Source organism: Ptiloglossa arizonensis, chromosome 2 (assembly GCF_051014685.1).
Source record: "Ptiloglossa arizonensis isolate GNS036 chromosome 2, iyPtiAriz1_principal, whole genome shotgun sequence".
NCBI lineage: Eukaryota > Metazoa > Arthropoda > Insecta > Hymenoptera > Colletidae > Ptiloglossa > Ptiloglossa arizonensis.
In genome coordinates this window covers 20333896-20348523 of record NC_135049.1, presented here as the reverse complement: position 1 = coordinate 20348523, position 14628 = coordinate 20333896, and the positions used below count along the sequence as shown (strand labels likewise).

Here is a 14628-nt window from a genome sequence, read left to right as displayed (position 1 = left end):
CGATCGTCCGTTGTCGAACGTCACGTTGTCTCGTGCGCGGTTTCCCATTGTCCACGGACAATGGAATATCTTCGTTCGATGAATTATTTGCCCCGTATCGCGGTGTTATATCCGTCTAAACCGAGCTTCATTTTCCCGTGCTTCCGCAAAACGCCCAGTCAGCTTTCTATGCACGCGTTCTCTTGATTCTATTGTGCATACGTAACGAGGAAAGTCCAATCCCGTCCAATCAGTGATCTCGAAATACCCTTCTAAGCTCGCTGCACCCCTATGTGGTAACCGTGTATATATATATATATATATATATATATATATATATATATATATATATATATATATATACATATATATATATATATATGTATGTATGCATGCATAATGCATGCGAAAGAGTCTGCGCGCGGGGCTCCAGGTTCTGGCGGTGTGGCACCACTGGATACGACTGGAAAGATTGCACTTGTAGCTGCTGCAGTTGCATTTTTGGTACCCAGGGTGGGTATCGTTTCGAAGGATTTCGCGTTCCACGATGGCGTGTGCGTGAAAATCACCGGTAACGCTATACGATGTCGCGCAGAGTGAACTCGATCTCGAATACATTTTGATATCGATCTTGTTATCAATATTTAGAGACGACACTCTGAGCAGAGAATAGAAGTACGGTATGAATTTGCAAATAGAGAATCTGTAACGAGATTCTTGAGAAGAATGTAGCATGAATTGAGTGTGGATTAGGCCCTGAACTCGATTTGGAATACATTTTGATATTGATCTTGTTATCAGTATCTAGAGGAGACGACACTCTGAGCAGAGAATAGAAGTATGGTACAAATTTGCAAATAGAGAATCTGTAACGAGATTCTTGAGAAGAATGTAGCACGAATTGAGTGTGGATCAGTCCCTGAACTCGATTTGGAATACATTTTGATATCGATCGTATTATCAGTATCTAGAAGAGACGATACTTTCAGCGAGAATAGAAGTACAGTATGAATTTGCAAACAGAGAATGTGCAACGAGATTCTTGAGAAGCATATGTGGATTAAGTGTGGATTAGAATTTAAAGGTGGAAAATTCGATTGGAATGAAAGCAACGTGTAGCGATTCATTAGCAAAGTTGATCCGTAAAGTGTTTCATTCTGCAATTGAAACGTTTAATGTTTACGCAACGAGTAACGCAAAGAAAGTTGTTTATATTTTATTCGACACTCGAAACTATTATCCGGATAAAAAATTCTTCCCGTTTCCGATGTTATCCGTGATCACGATCGAATATCGATCGACTTTCGTTCGAGATCCTCGAGAAGCGCGGATTACGTTTCTATTTAGAATAATACACGGCTTAATTGATCGAATGTACGTTTCGTTCGGTTCGTTCAGGAATACATCTGCCTTTTACGATCTAAGGTCTTTATCCGATTACGGCTCTTGTTATTCAATTAATCTCTTTATCGTATCCGCGCACTCGTACGGTACTTTTGGAGATTCTTTTCCTAGATTTAATCTACATATCGGTTCTGCAGTCGATCGATATCACTTTTCTTCTTCTTTTTGTAATATTATACGCGGAATCGGCGAATTTTCATTTTTCTTTTATCAGCTCGTGCAACGCTCAGCGATTCAACGACGCGCGCTTCGTACTTGTTGGTCAAACCCCATTATCCGTCGGACACGGGGCTCCTGGTCGTTCGATGGCCCTTAGAACCCTAATACGAGCGAAGTCACCCCAGAATTTCGGGGGATGATAACGGATGATCGTGAATTGCGTCTACATTGTGCAACGATAACGTTCCTGTGGCCCCGGAATCCATGTGGTTCGCGATAAAGATCGAGATTGCAACGTACGAAATTATTATCTCGCATCTCCATCGGATGCATCTCGTTAGGCGTAAATCTTAGGAACTGTTTATCGATAAATATCCACGCGTGGATCCTTCGAGCGATGAAAAGACACCTGTTAAGATTTACGTGGCAAAGAGTCAGACTACGATCGATTATTTCCATAATTGATTAATAAACGTAATTATCGATCGAAATCGATCGAAGAACATCGTCGGGATTATTCGACAATCGTGAACTATATTTGAAACTTAAAATCATAAATCGATAATAAAATAATCGTAATTGTATAGTGACAAATTATATCATCGTTTGTCGGCTTGTTACAACTCGTTCATTATTATTACCATATCGATTCAATTGTAATAAAAGTATAGCCATTTCGTGATTATCGATTAATTGGTTTATTGTGCGTCGATGACTATTCCCTTCGATTATTTGTATTCTTCGTTGATATGGATTGCTGATTATTCGGTCATAGAAATCATTAATTGCTGGATAGAGCAACCATTGGATTTATATTAGGGAGAATTGAAAATTGAAAATAAAGCCGCGTAGGTGTGTAAGTGTCGTACACATTTTACAATAATAACGTTTTCTGGTAATTGGTCCAGGTCTGTTTGATTCGTAATTAATTCAGATTCGGGTTGTTCGATTTTCAGAAGAGGGAGCTTAATTCGCGTTTGAAAAATGCGGGTAGTACTCGATAGTTATTGTCGTCGAGCACTTCTCTTTCATAAAATCACTCGTAGTCACACGTAAAAAGATCATTAAAACAATACGCCACTGTGACGATGAATGAGACGTAGAGTATTATCTTAATTCCTGTTGTTTGAAGAATTCAATGAAACCTCGAAAGTAATAATCCTATCGAAGTGGAACATTTGTTCCTGCTACATGAATCCCATAGGAATCATTTTTGTATCGGTTCCATGAAAATTAATAAACTCGTTAAGCTCCGATTATTATACTAAATTGAATGGATTTAGAGTTTGATTCACAGTGAAATACAAAAATAATCGATAATTAGATAATTTTCTGTAAAACTGTTTCAAATATTATACATTTGATAATAGTAAACCTAATTTGTATAAAAAATTAATAATTTTCTGCTACCATGATGAAAATAATAAATATTTCGCTCTCGCTGACGTTATCGCAACAAATAAAACACAACTTTTTATTCACTAATGTTATTATACATCTTCTGGAAATACGAATTTATTTTTACAGTTTATTCAAAATCTTACGATAAATCTTCTCGATGTTACAGGTACTTTATCGCAATATCTGTAATACATCTTGTTAAAGATATCTGAATTATCAATCTCTTGTATCGAACCGGCGATCTGGATCGTGTAGATCGTTCTTATTGCATTGTCTTCGGGCAAGACACAAGTGGTCTATGAAAAAAAAAAAAAAAAAAGAAACGCCAATGCAGCAGCGAAGTAACGCGTGGCTACGATATTAAACATCGAAGCAGAAATCGAGGAAAGGTTCACATCGAGGAGTGTGTCTGGCCTCTTCAGGGACATTTCCCTGACAAATGCACACGCGTGTAATGGAGCTTACGAGTTGCGTTACAAAGCTTTCTCACGTACTACAGCTACCGTTGTCGTGGCTTGCAAACGCAGGCCGATCTGTGCAACGCGTCGTCGAGATAAAAGCATGGTCAGGTTCTACGATCATGTATCAAGAGTATACGCGTTTATACGCGCGTGCAAGGAATCAGTTTTCGATGCTAAAGTTATGATTCTCGATTTATCCAAGGATCTTCAAGAAATACCTTCGATCAGAATTGTTTTCTTTTTTTAAAAATATCGTTCACGGATCTCTGAAGACGATTCCAAAGCACTCTTCTTATTTAAATCAAAGATTTATCGATAGTCGATTTTGTATCGTTTGTAAGTGAATTTCTTAAATTATTGTATTAAATAATCTTAAATTACAACTTATCAGTGTTCTATACACACACGTGGAAGTATAAGAAATCAGTTTTCAATGCAAAAGTTACGATTCTCGATTTATCCAAAGATCTTCAAAAAATACCTTCGATCGGAATTGTTTTCTTCTTTTTTTCAAATATCGTTCACGGACCTCTGAAGACGATTCCAAAGCACTCTCTTTATTTAAATCGTAAATTTATCGATAGTCGATTTTGTATCGTTTGTAAATGAATTTCATAAATTACAACTTATCAATGTTATGTATACACACACGTGTGGACCACTCTCGGTAAATTCTTTTTATCTCGTATCCGATAAATCGATACCAGAGGATCGACCAATTTACGAAAAGGTCTCCGGACGAAATACACGAGGATCAATGAAAACGCTCGATACGATTCGAGAGAACTTTACCGGGACAGTGACGTCATCTCATACCGCGATTGCGTAATACGTTTTGCATGGTGAGAAATGATGTCCGTGGAGAACGGTTGTTATACCACCCAGAAGGATGTTTTTATTTAGATTAGCGAGGCGTGTGCCGTTGCGAGTAGCAATGAGTCACATGGTACGAGATAACGCTAAATCCAAAGCACGAAAATCATTTCCCATGTGTTACGTTGCATAGTGTCACGTGATAAAAATAAACGCGGCTCGTTGTGAGACGATTGCAAGGTGAAGTTCGACGCGAATTGAATCGAGTAAATACAATCTTCGTTCCCGAGCTACGTAATCGGGTCGTGAACTTTCGTATCCGGACGCGAGTCGACGCCTCGAACGAAATTAAGATAACATTGTAATCCTCGCGCGGAGATTTTCACTTTGAGTTTGAGGTTGGCAAAACGAGGTAGATCGCTTCACCCGACTGCGCGAAAAAGTAGTTCGCGCTGCCTTGGGACGACCTTTACCCCTTCAAAAATATGGTCGCTTGAAAATGAGCATAGCTAAGCGTTACCAAAGCTCTATATTTTCCTTACTCATTAGTTTAAGGCACGATTTCGAGCCGTTCGCGTCGCCCTCTTCAAGCTTCGCGATTGCTTTTTTACTTGCGAGAAACGCAGAGGGAACGTGCCATCTATTGGCCGCGGCGAGACACTACTACTTGGCGGGAAATTCAATTCGCGTTAACCGAGATTACCGTGTGCAAAATTAACCCTTTGCTGTCGTATCGACCCTTTGCACTCGAGGCTTGTTTGCTACCGGTGCCTCGAGGTGCACTGTATATCAGTGGTCCTCGTAACTTCAAATGAAATTAATAAGATTGACCTGAACATAGGCACACGTGTGTATTCTTATATCAATAACGAGCGGGTTGCTTCAATCTCGAATTAGCACCAAGCGTAATCGTTAGAACGGCGAATAAATATTCAGAATTAAATTCGTCGCGAGTCAATAACGATTGAAATTTTTCTTCGCTTCGAATGAATTAATTCGTTGCGTTTCTTCCAACGATTAACCGTGATTTTGTAAAAATACTACAAAACGCGGTGTACGCGTATATGTATACATATAACGATGTTGAACAGTTTGATTGTTCGTAGAAAAGTTGAACCGAGAATTAACCCTTTGCACTCGATTATTCTTTGCTACCGGAAACCAACGCCTCGAGAAAATTCTTTAAATCGTAAAATTAATCCGAAATGGAATATTTTTGTATACTTCGCGTACGTGCGTTTACGCTCTACGAGAACGTAATATTTAAATTCCAATTTGAATTCCAAACCACGAAATTTTCAATCTAATGTTTTTATGTAAAAATTATATTTTGTAGTTCTCCATCGTGTGGTATCTTTCAAAACAGTCTCCAACATAGAACCCTGTACGTCCTTTCGACTAGATGTATCGCAAAAATAATTAGTTTGGTGTTAGAACAATCTTTACTTTTTACATCTTCGTAGTACCGCGATATATACAGTTTTCCATTAAGGAAAATCATTAAACCTTTCCTCTTGACTAGATTCCATTATCTCTAATAGGAGCACGATATTGATTCGTGAACAGATTCTTTAGACATTCAGGTTCGTTCAAAGAAAGTGTAAACTTTCATAGATAGTCGAGTAAAGTATACAATTGGTATTGTTCCTAGCTATGGTGGTTGAGAGCAGACATACGACCGCAAAAGTTTAATATCGTACCCTGTTAAATTACATATCGATAAAACTGGCCATTTCGATGCTCTCGATAATGTTTTTCACGGTGATTCTCGAGCCTCGCGAGACTTTGTCGATACGTGGACAAACGTGGCGAAATAACGTTCAACACCGAACACGATCCAGTGTACGTTTAATTCGATAGGGCAGTAAATTGCAAGAAGGGTGTAAAGGGGGTCACGTGGCCGTTTTCTCTCGAACAGACACCTTCGCAGCTAGAGTGTCTACGTGCAAAGATGATGAAGCTGCTAAGCGAACTCTAATGGTTTCATTATGCCGTAATGAACGTTCCATAATTATATTAGGTTCATTATGCCCGGTGCTTATTAAAATTGTACGGCTGGCCAGGTATCATTTTCCACGAGTTTTACATCGTGACTTTTTCCGCGCTTTTCGTCGATTCCTTTCGCTAATGAATTTTCACATTTAGACTCTCCTTTGAACGTTCATCGAATCGCGTTTAAATACATCGAGGAAGGATCGCGACGGAAACAATTGCTGATAGACGCGTATTGGAAGAATTGTAACACAATTGTATAATTATTCGAGCGAATCACAGCTAAGAAATTGGTTTTACGCGTGATAATTTAAAATAGTTCTCTCGCTTCGAAATGTCCATCTAACGGATCGTTATTTACAATTGCGTATTAGAAGAATTATAATAGGTATAATCGTTGGAGAGAATTACAGCTAGGAAATTGGTTACTGGGAACGTGATAATTTCAAATAGTTTTCTCACTTCGAGTCTATCGAAATGTCCATCTAACGTTTCGTTATTTACAATCGTGTATTAGAAGAATTATAATAGGTATAATCGTTGGAGAGAATTACAGCTAGGAAATTGGTTACAGAGAACCTAATAATTTAAAATAGTTCTCTCGCTTCGAGTCTATCGAAATGTTATTATCTATCTCCATCTAACGAATCGTTATTTACAACCGGGCTATCGTTCACCGATAAAATCACCTCGACCGTCAATGCTTCCAGAATGTTATATTTACGAAGAAATCGAAACAATTTGGAGAAAAAAAAAAGAAACGAAAAATCAGAATTTCGTATCCGACGATCTGCTACTTAATATTCCCGAGAACTGCACTCCCCGGTTGAACACTCAGCGAGATTGACGAACCCGTCTGTTTCTTTCCGCGTACGTTTCACCTTTATCGCAAAGGAAGATTGCGCAACCCCCGCGGAGCCATAATTAACCCCGATGTGTCTCTGACAGTCCGATGACAGTCGGGTTGGGGTCAACGCACACAGTCCGCTAGTAAACGCGTGTCGTCTCCGGCTCACGAACCGCTTCATCTCCCGTTCTCCCCCTCTTCCACCTCCAGCCCGCTCCAGCCCACCCCCACCACGGGTCCCTTCGACCCTAATTATCTGGGCTGCGCTCCCTTCGGAGATCGTATGCACCCTACGCGTCGCCGAATAATCCCCCGTGCGACTCCACCGGTGCCCACATTGTGCGCAACCTGTGACATTGTTCCAAACACGTTCGCATTCTCCTCGACCTTCCCTCCACGGTTTCCAGCGCGCGTGAGCGTTCACCAACACTCCGCGAAGCCTTTTTCTCTTGTTCCGTTCTTTCGTCTTTTCACTCGTTTCGAGTCTTGTTTTTCTTTCCATCGATCCCTCCCCACCACCGGTTACCGTGGACCACGCGTACCGTTCGACTCGCACACGCCACGACCGACTCACGCACATCGCGCGATACACCGAGTGTGCGTTCTTGGCGCGTGGTACGCGTGTGCTGCATCTCGTTGATAGCGCGTGCCATCCGATCGTGTGTACGCGAGACGACCACCACGACCACGACCACGACCAGGCCTCCGTTCGAGATCGAAGCCAATACGAAGATGCGAGCCAATTCGCGGACGAACCGCCTCGGTCTTCTCGATTTCTTTGCTCGTTTATTCGCAATATTCGATGGAACTTTTTCGTCCGTTGGTGATTAAATTTTGATATTTGGGTCGCACGGTTTAAAGTGAGTGGTTATTATGTAGTAAAGTGGAGAGATGTTTATGTAATGTAGAAATAGAAAAATATGTATTTCTCAACGCGAATCTCGGATATACGAGTCAGAGGAATAAAAATTCTTCTTGACCCTCTGCTCGTTTCTTCGCCGAGAGGAACTTTTTGTACGTCGGTGATTAAATTTTGATATTTGGGTCGCACGGTTCAGAGTGAGTAGCTACTATGTAGTAAAATAGAGAAATATTTATGTAATGTAGAAATAGAAAAATGTGTATTTCTCAACGCGAATCTCGGATATACGAGCAAGACGAATAAAAATTCTTCTTATTTGTCTTTGCTCGTTTCTTCACCGAGAGCAATATTCGATGGAACTTTTTGGTCGGTGATTAAATTTTGATATTTGGATCGCACGGTTTAAAGTGAGTAGCTACTATGTAGTAAAATAGAAAAATATGTATTTATCAACTCGAATCTCGGATATACGAGCGAGAGGAATAAAAATTTTGCAATTGCCATTTCGATCAGCGATAGTTACTTTAAATATAATTCGAATAGAATTTTTAAGGGACGAGTGAGGTGTCGAAAGTTTATCTTTTGTTCGTTTGAAATTTTTGAATTTTTATCTTTACGAGAATACGGTTAGCTCTGATTCGGGAATGTTTAGTAGGATGATATTACTAATCGTAGAAAATTAATCGTCACGTTTTCGAGACTGTCGTCGTAATGTTCGGTATGTTTGTTTATAACTCGCGTCCTAGTTCTTGGATGTCTTGTTTGTAGAAAGTACGAGGTTGTGCAACGAACCTCGATAACTCGGAGTTTGCACAAGTTAGTAAAATCATTCGAAGAAAAACCGACACTTTCTACAAACAAGACACGTAAGATTTGGACAGACGTTATAAATGTACAATATTGTAGCTAATTCCGGTAGAAAATAATCTTTAAGATTTCCATATTTCCATATTTCCATGTTCGATTCAACCAATCTTGAACTTCGATTTCCATTCACGCAAGCGGTTGATGTTTCTAATAAATTGGAAACATTTACGTGTATAAAAATGTATTATTCAAGTCCAAACATGTGCTTAAAATACAGTGATGGTATCGCGTAAATTTATTACATTATTGGTAAATAATACATTTAATAATTTATAATAAAGTGGTCGCGACAGTTTACAACGAAAGTCACCTGTATTCAAGCATTATTTCCTAGAAGAAGGGAATGATAAAACGAGGTGAGGGAAGTTCGTTCTTCTATCTGAAGTATGACAAGTTGTGTCAGTAAAATAAACAGATTAAGTTATTTCTAACAGGTACTCTCGTCTTACTTGACGCTCAAATTTATGCTTACTTAATAAAGTTAACTTGGAGCAGCAAGCGCGGAAATACGTTCCAGCGAAGTCTTCGTCGAGTACTCGGACAAAGTTCGAGCGTAATTTTAGGAGCTACGCGATGCCACCCCAAGTAACGAGGGTGCTATTTGTCGTCGTGTGCAATATTAAAACCGTCCCCCTTTTTGTTACTTCCTCCAACGCCATCATTTCTCTCGTCGTTGTCGTTCAGAGGACGGTAGTATATCAGCCCTCTATTATTTGCAGCACACTCGGTGTATATTTAGAATATTCGAACGACCAAATGGAATCCCAATTAACACGAAGATATTAACAATCTTGGCCATCTAGAGAATTTTTTTTGCAATTTCAATCGGAACAATTATTCAATGTTCCCTGTTTGACATTAATATTTATAAATATAAATATGACAGTAATTTGCTTTTATTAGAATAACGAGAAAGCTTGAGTTACATACGTGCACGTACGTATGTTTCTTTTCAAACATTCTAACTTTCTTAAGATAACGTAATATGTACACAGCACGATTAATTACGTTGTGCAACACGAACACACATCGTTTCACTATTACTACGAAAAATTTCATCGCGAACCGATTGGAACAATGGTCAGTACCTTTAACCGATAGAAGATTGATAATTCTTCGAAATTCTTCGTCGAATAAAATAATTCACCTCTAAAAACAAAACAAACTAAAAAATATTTTCATAGCCGTAGCGTCGAGTCCACGTAGAAATACAATTTTTAAATTACGCGTACCTTAAACGTATATCAAATATTGTGTTTTTCGGAAAGTCGTTTCATTCTTTTCGGTGAAAATGAAACACGATTTTTTCAAAGTGTACAAACATTTTATCAAATTACATATTCTCCATTTTGGAAAACGACTTTCCGAACAACCTAATATTTCAACTATGTATTTAAAATTCTATTACGTAATGTGCAATATGCACACTAACAATGCAAAGGTTGGATAAATGAAAGGAAATGTATACTGTTAATCTATACTACCAATATTTTACAGACAATATCCATTTTGCGTAACTGTGTCCATCCAGGTTGTCTCAGTTTGATCCTTGCTACGATCTGTACCGCCAGTGATTCAAATGAACCGAAGTATGTCACTTTTACCGTGAATTTTCCATTCGCGTTCGTAGTCTCGCGAGGTCAGTACAATACGGTGGGTGCAAAACGCGTCGCAGTGACGGGATACGGTCGCACCCCTTTGTGGATGGAAAAAAGAGGGGTAGTTAGTAGACGTATCCTGAATGCACGGATACGGAGTACGGGAAGCGTATACGTTGATGCAGGACGGGGAGGGAAGGGGGACAAGGGCTGAAAACGAAACGAACGCGGTGTAACTCTCAAGGGGATTGATTCGAAACGGTCCAGAACCATGGGGAGGGTTTCGTATCGATTGCTGGCACCCACCAAATGCATCTACGCGGGATGCAGGCCTTCCACCCTCGGTGGCCACCCTTCGTCTTCCGTTCGCCATTGACTCCACGATTTTCCATCAGTTTCTGAAAGGTTTTTCGCCGCGGATAACAACCAAGAAACGGACTCACTCGCGAGAGAACGAACTTCCTGTCCCTGGATTACAAGGAGTTTCTTCTCTATGGATTATTATCGATCGCCAGACCGCGTACCGGTCACATTGCGCGTTGTATCGATTTCAAGAAAAAAGTTCGCGACATTTATCAAGAAGAATCTCATTCGCGATTCGTGCGAGATATTGTCTCTCGAATAATGCAAGATTTTTGTATCGTTTCTTTTCTTTTGTTTTGAATTCACACCTGTACGATAACTCGAATAATTTCATTTCTGTGTGTTATTGACTGTTTTTATACTTTTGTATTTTTGCGAAAGTAACACCAATGGACTGGCGAGGTTCTCCCGATGAAAACGAGTCCAAACACGACCTTATTTGATATCTTGTGTATTTTCAAAATTCAAAAATGTTTTTTTTACGCGTAAGAAAAAATAATCCGAAAGTAGCCGTGTTTGGACTCGTTTTCATCGGGAGAGTGTCAGCGATCGATTCGTTGTACCATCGCGAAGATATAACGAACTAAACGCAATCATCGAGGGAGATGATTTTATTCGAATTCGATATAAAAATTGTGACTCTAGAACAAGATTAGCGTACTTCGTAGACAAAGGGTTTATGAATCCATTGAGACATTTTTCTTGACATCGAGATGTAACGAGCGTTTTGTCTTGCACGCGCGCGTCGAAAGAATTTCAAACCACCGAAAAACGATTGTTCTTCAGCGCAACGAACGATCGGTTTGTGTGTTCGCAGCGACGCGCTTGAAATATTCGTCTGGTTTATCCGAGAACGTTAAACCGTAATCGTACAGTAACGTAGGACACGGGTGCTTTCCATTAACCAAACTGCCTTGCATAATCTGCCATTAGCCATCGACCATGCGCGGCTGTAATCTCGGTTCGCGAATTCGGACTTGGTGGCTCTTTCGTTAAACGGAAATCGTTTCAACGTGGCTCGCTTTATTGACCGTTTCGGTCGTTGTTCGCTCGATTGTTTCACGAGTCCTCGATATCGTGTCCCAAACCGTAGGAGATTAATAATACGCAGGATTCCAGCTTCTGGATAAATTTCAAGCGATCCGCGCGAAATACCATCGCGCGATCACGGGATATAACCCGTGTATTCGTTAATTGATTGCATTTATTGTTACGTTCGACTTTTCATCGCCACGCATTTTTCTCGAGCGCGAAATATCGTTTCACGGAGTGCATAAACAGCAGCGCGTAGAAACGTCGGGAACGATGCAATTTCAATCGAATATCGTCACTCTTCTCGATGGAATTTGTTTTATCGTTATTGGAGCGTGTATTGGTTTTTCCGTTCCCTTTTTTTTTTAATTCCGATATTGTACGTTCGATATTGTACCTGACGCAACAATCGCGAAATATTATCATTCGTGATCGTAGGAGAAACTCAATCGAAGAGAGGTTCGTTTTCGCGAGTAATTTATAATATTAAACGTCGAAGATGAAAAAATAACTACGATCGATCTAACGACGAAAGAAAGAATTTTATTATTCGTTCCGCTCGAATTTCCCCGCAACTCCGTTCCGCGTTATCTTCCGCTTCTTGCACGCGACTCGCGATCTTAATCTTCTTCCGAGATCTAGACAGGCGAGTTACTTACTTGACGAACTTCCACGCCAACCACGGGCACAGTTTCGTTCCACACGGCCATCCAGAAGTCTCGGAGGGACTCCTTTTGTTGGGATTAAGAGAGGCACGAGGGTTGGAAAGTGTACGGCAGTTTGTATCGGATTTGCATTCCGCGAGAATAATGGTCGTCCAGAGTTTTCCGAAGGACGCGGGGGAGGGTTACGAGAGACAAGACAGGGAGGACTTCTCGCGATAATTATGGTCCTTCGATTCGGTTACATTGAAAAGACGATCGTTGGAATCACCGAAAGAAATAACGAACGGGACCTTCTTCAACTCTCTCGATATAAGATAAAATAAAACGTCGGGACAAGGCTCCGTTAAACGAGAGTGAATCAACAACGACAGGAAACGCTCAGCGCCGCTCGAGACGTTTTTTTTCTTTCTCTCTTTTTTCTTTCTTTCTTTCTTTATTTTTTTTTTTCTTTCATTCTTTCTCGAGCGTTAATTACCTTCTTCGTCAAACGGTTCGCATGCGCTGCGTTTTCGTTGCGCAATAGTATGTAAGTTCGACGCCCGCAATTACGTTAGCTGTACTTGATTATTCCGGCTCGCGCGGTAATGATTTACCCGCTTCCTACTCCTCTCGTCGGGGATTGTTCGATCTCGATTTAAAAACAAAATCTGCTCGATGGAAGATCAACTGAGGACTGCGCTGGGACAATTACGAGAGAATCGACCACGTATCGCCACGATGGGGTGAAATCGCACCCCCGAAAAGTTTTCTATCCTTTGGAATCTTATCGTACAGATACTAGGTCTCGTGCTCGATGCTGATCAATTTTATTCGAGAAGAGGAAAAATTATTTAAAAATATTTTCTGGATGATAATTCATTTCATTGAATACGTTTTATCAGACTAAGATCCATTTAGTTCGAACTATGAGTCAGACTTGTCCGAGACTACTTCAGGTCATAGTTTCAACAGAAAATAGTATGGTTGTCAATGACTGTTGAGTTAGTCTCGGGTAATTTTAGGTCATAATTTGTACGTATACTTATACGTATCGAGTGGAAAATACTATGCGACTGTAATATCACTAACTCTCATCTGATAAATATTGAAGTAAAATTTTGGCAATGATCGCTAAATCAATGTTACAGTTCGTTCATTCAGGATTGGTTAAATATCTCTAGATATTTCTCCCATACCTTATTTTCATAATCTCAATGAAACTCATGGCCAGTATATTTAATTTCGTTTCATCTGGACGAAAGTTTCGACCTCTTTCGAATTTACAGAATAAATGAAAATTTGGTAGCTCGATAGACTCTCGTCGATAAATCGCTCTAAATCTATTTCACTCGTCACCATTCGTTCGAATATCTCTGTTTTCAATCTCGAGCAACTTTTCTCGTTCGTCTTAGTTCCCAAGTATTTATTTCAAAATGGCAGATATTTACGAGGAGGAAAAAAGGAGACTAATGGCGAGCCTTCGCCGCGGTTAAACTTTATCCTCGGAACGAGGAATCTCGCGAAATTTCCTTTCGCGATAAATCATCGTAGATGAACGCTGGTTCGCGCCAAAGTCGAAACTGCGCTCGCGTATCTTAGCCGCGGACCAATCTCGAATAATAAATATCGACGCGCGTCACTTTTCCACCGAGTGTTCCCAAACGAGGACGAACGGTGATAAATTATTTCTCGTAAATCTGGAACGATTACATTTTAACAAACTGGATTCCTCCTTCCGTCGTTTTATCTTTTACATAATTCTGTTTCGTTTCCTCGCTGTCTCCGCCTTCCCGTTTTCGAGGCTGCCATTAATTTCCTGTTTCCATCGATTTCGCTCTTTCCACCCCGTCTTTTCCTCTCTCTTTCCCGTATCTCTTCTTCACTCGTGAATTCTCGAAATTTTCCAGCGCATAAATTTCTCAAAGCGGTGCAAAGAAGCTCTCTTCTCCGTGTCTTGTCCCTATGGAGTAACGGAGCCGCGAATCGCTTTGACTTCTCGACTATTAAATTAATACGCCACGGCTCTCGGGGCGGTGTTCACGATTTTCGTTGGTTCGCAAGTGCAGCTGCAACGGTATCGTTATCGTTGCACTTTTGCAGCGTACACTTTTGTAGCTCGTACGCCGTGTATCACGATCGCGATGTTCACGTGGTAGATTATTCTCGATAATTGATTTCACAAAGTAACGTGCTAATTGGACGATTC

At 40.3% G+C, this 14628-nt stretch overlaps 1 long non-coding RNA gene and 1 other non-coding gene across 2 annotated transcripts in view; one reads left to right on the top strand and one right to left on the bottom strand.

The window, feature by feature from the left end:
- The window catches only part of LOC143155282 (uncharacterized), a 97972-nt gene that overhangs the window by 52510 nt on the left and 30834 nt on the right, over nucleotides 1-14628 (top strand). The gene's annotated exons all lie outside the window — the stretch shown is intronic.
- Nucleotides 4627-4776, bottom strand: LOC143143926 (U12 minor spliceosomal RNA). Its single transcript, XR_012991296.1, has one exon. It is a non-coding gene; the product is annotated as a U12 minor spliceosomal RNA (small nuclear RNA).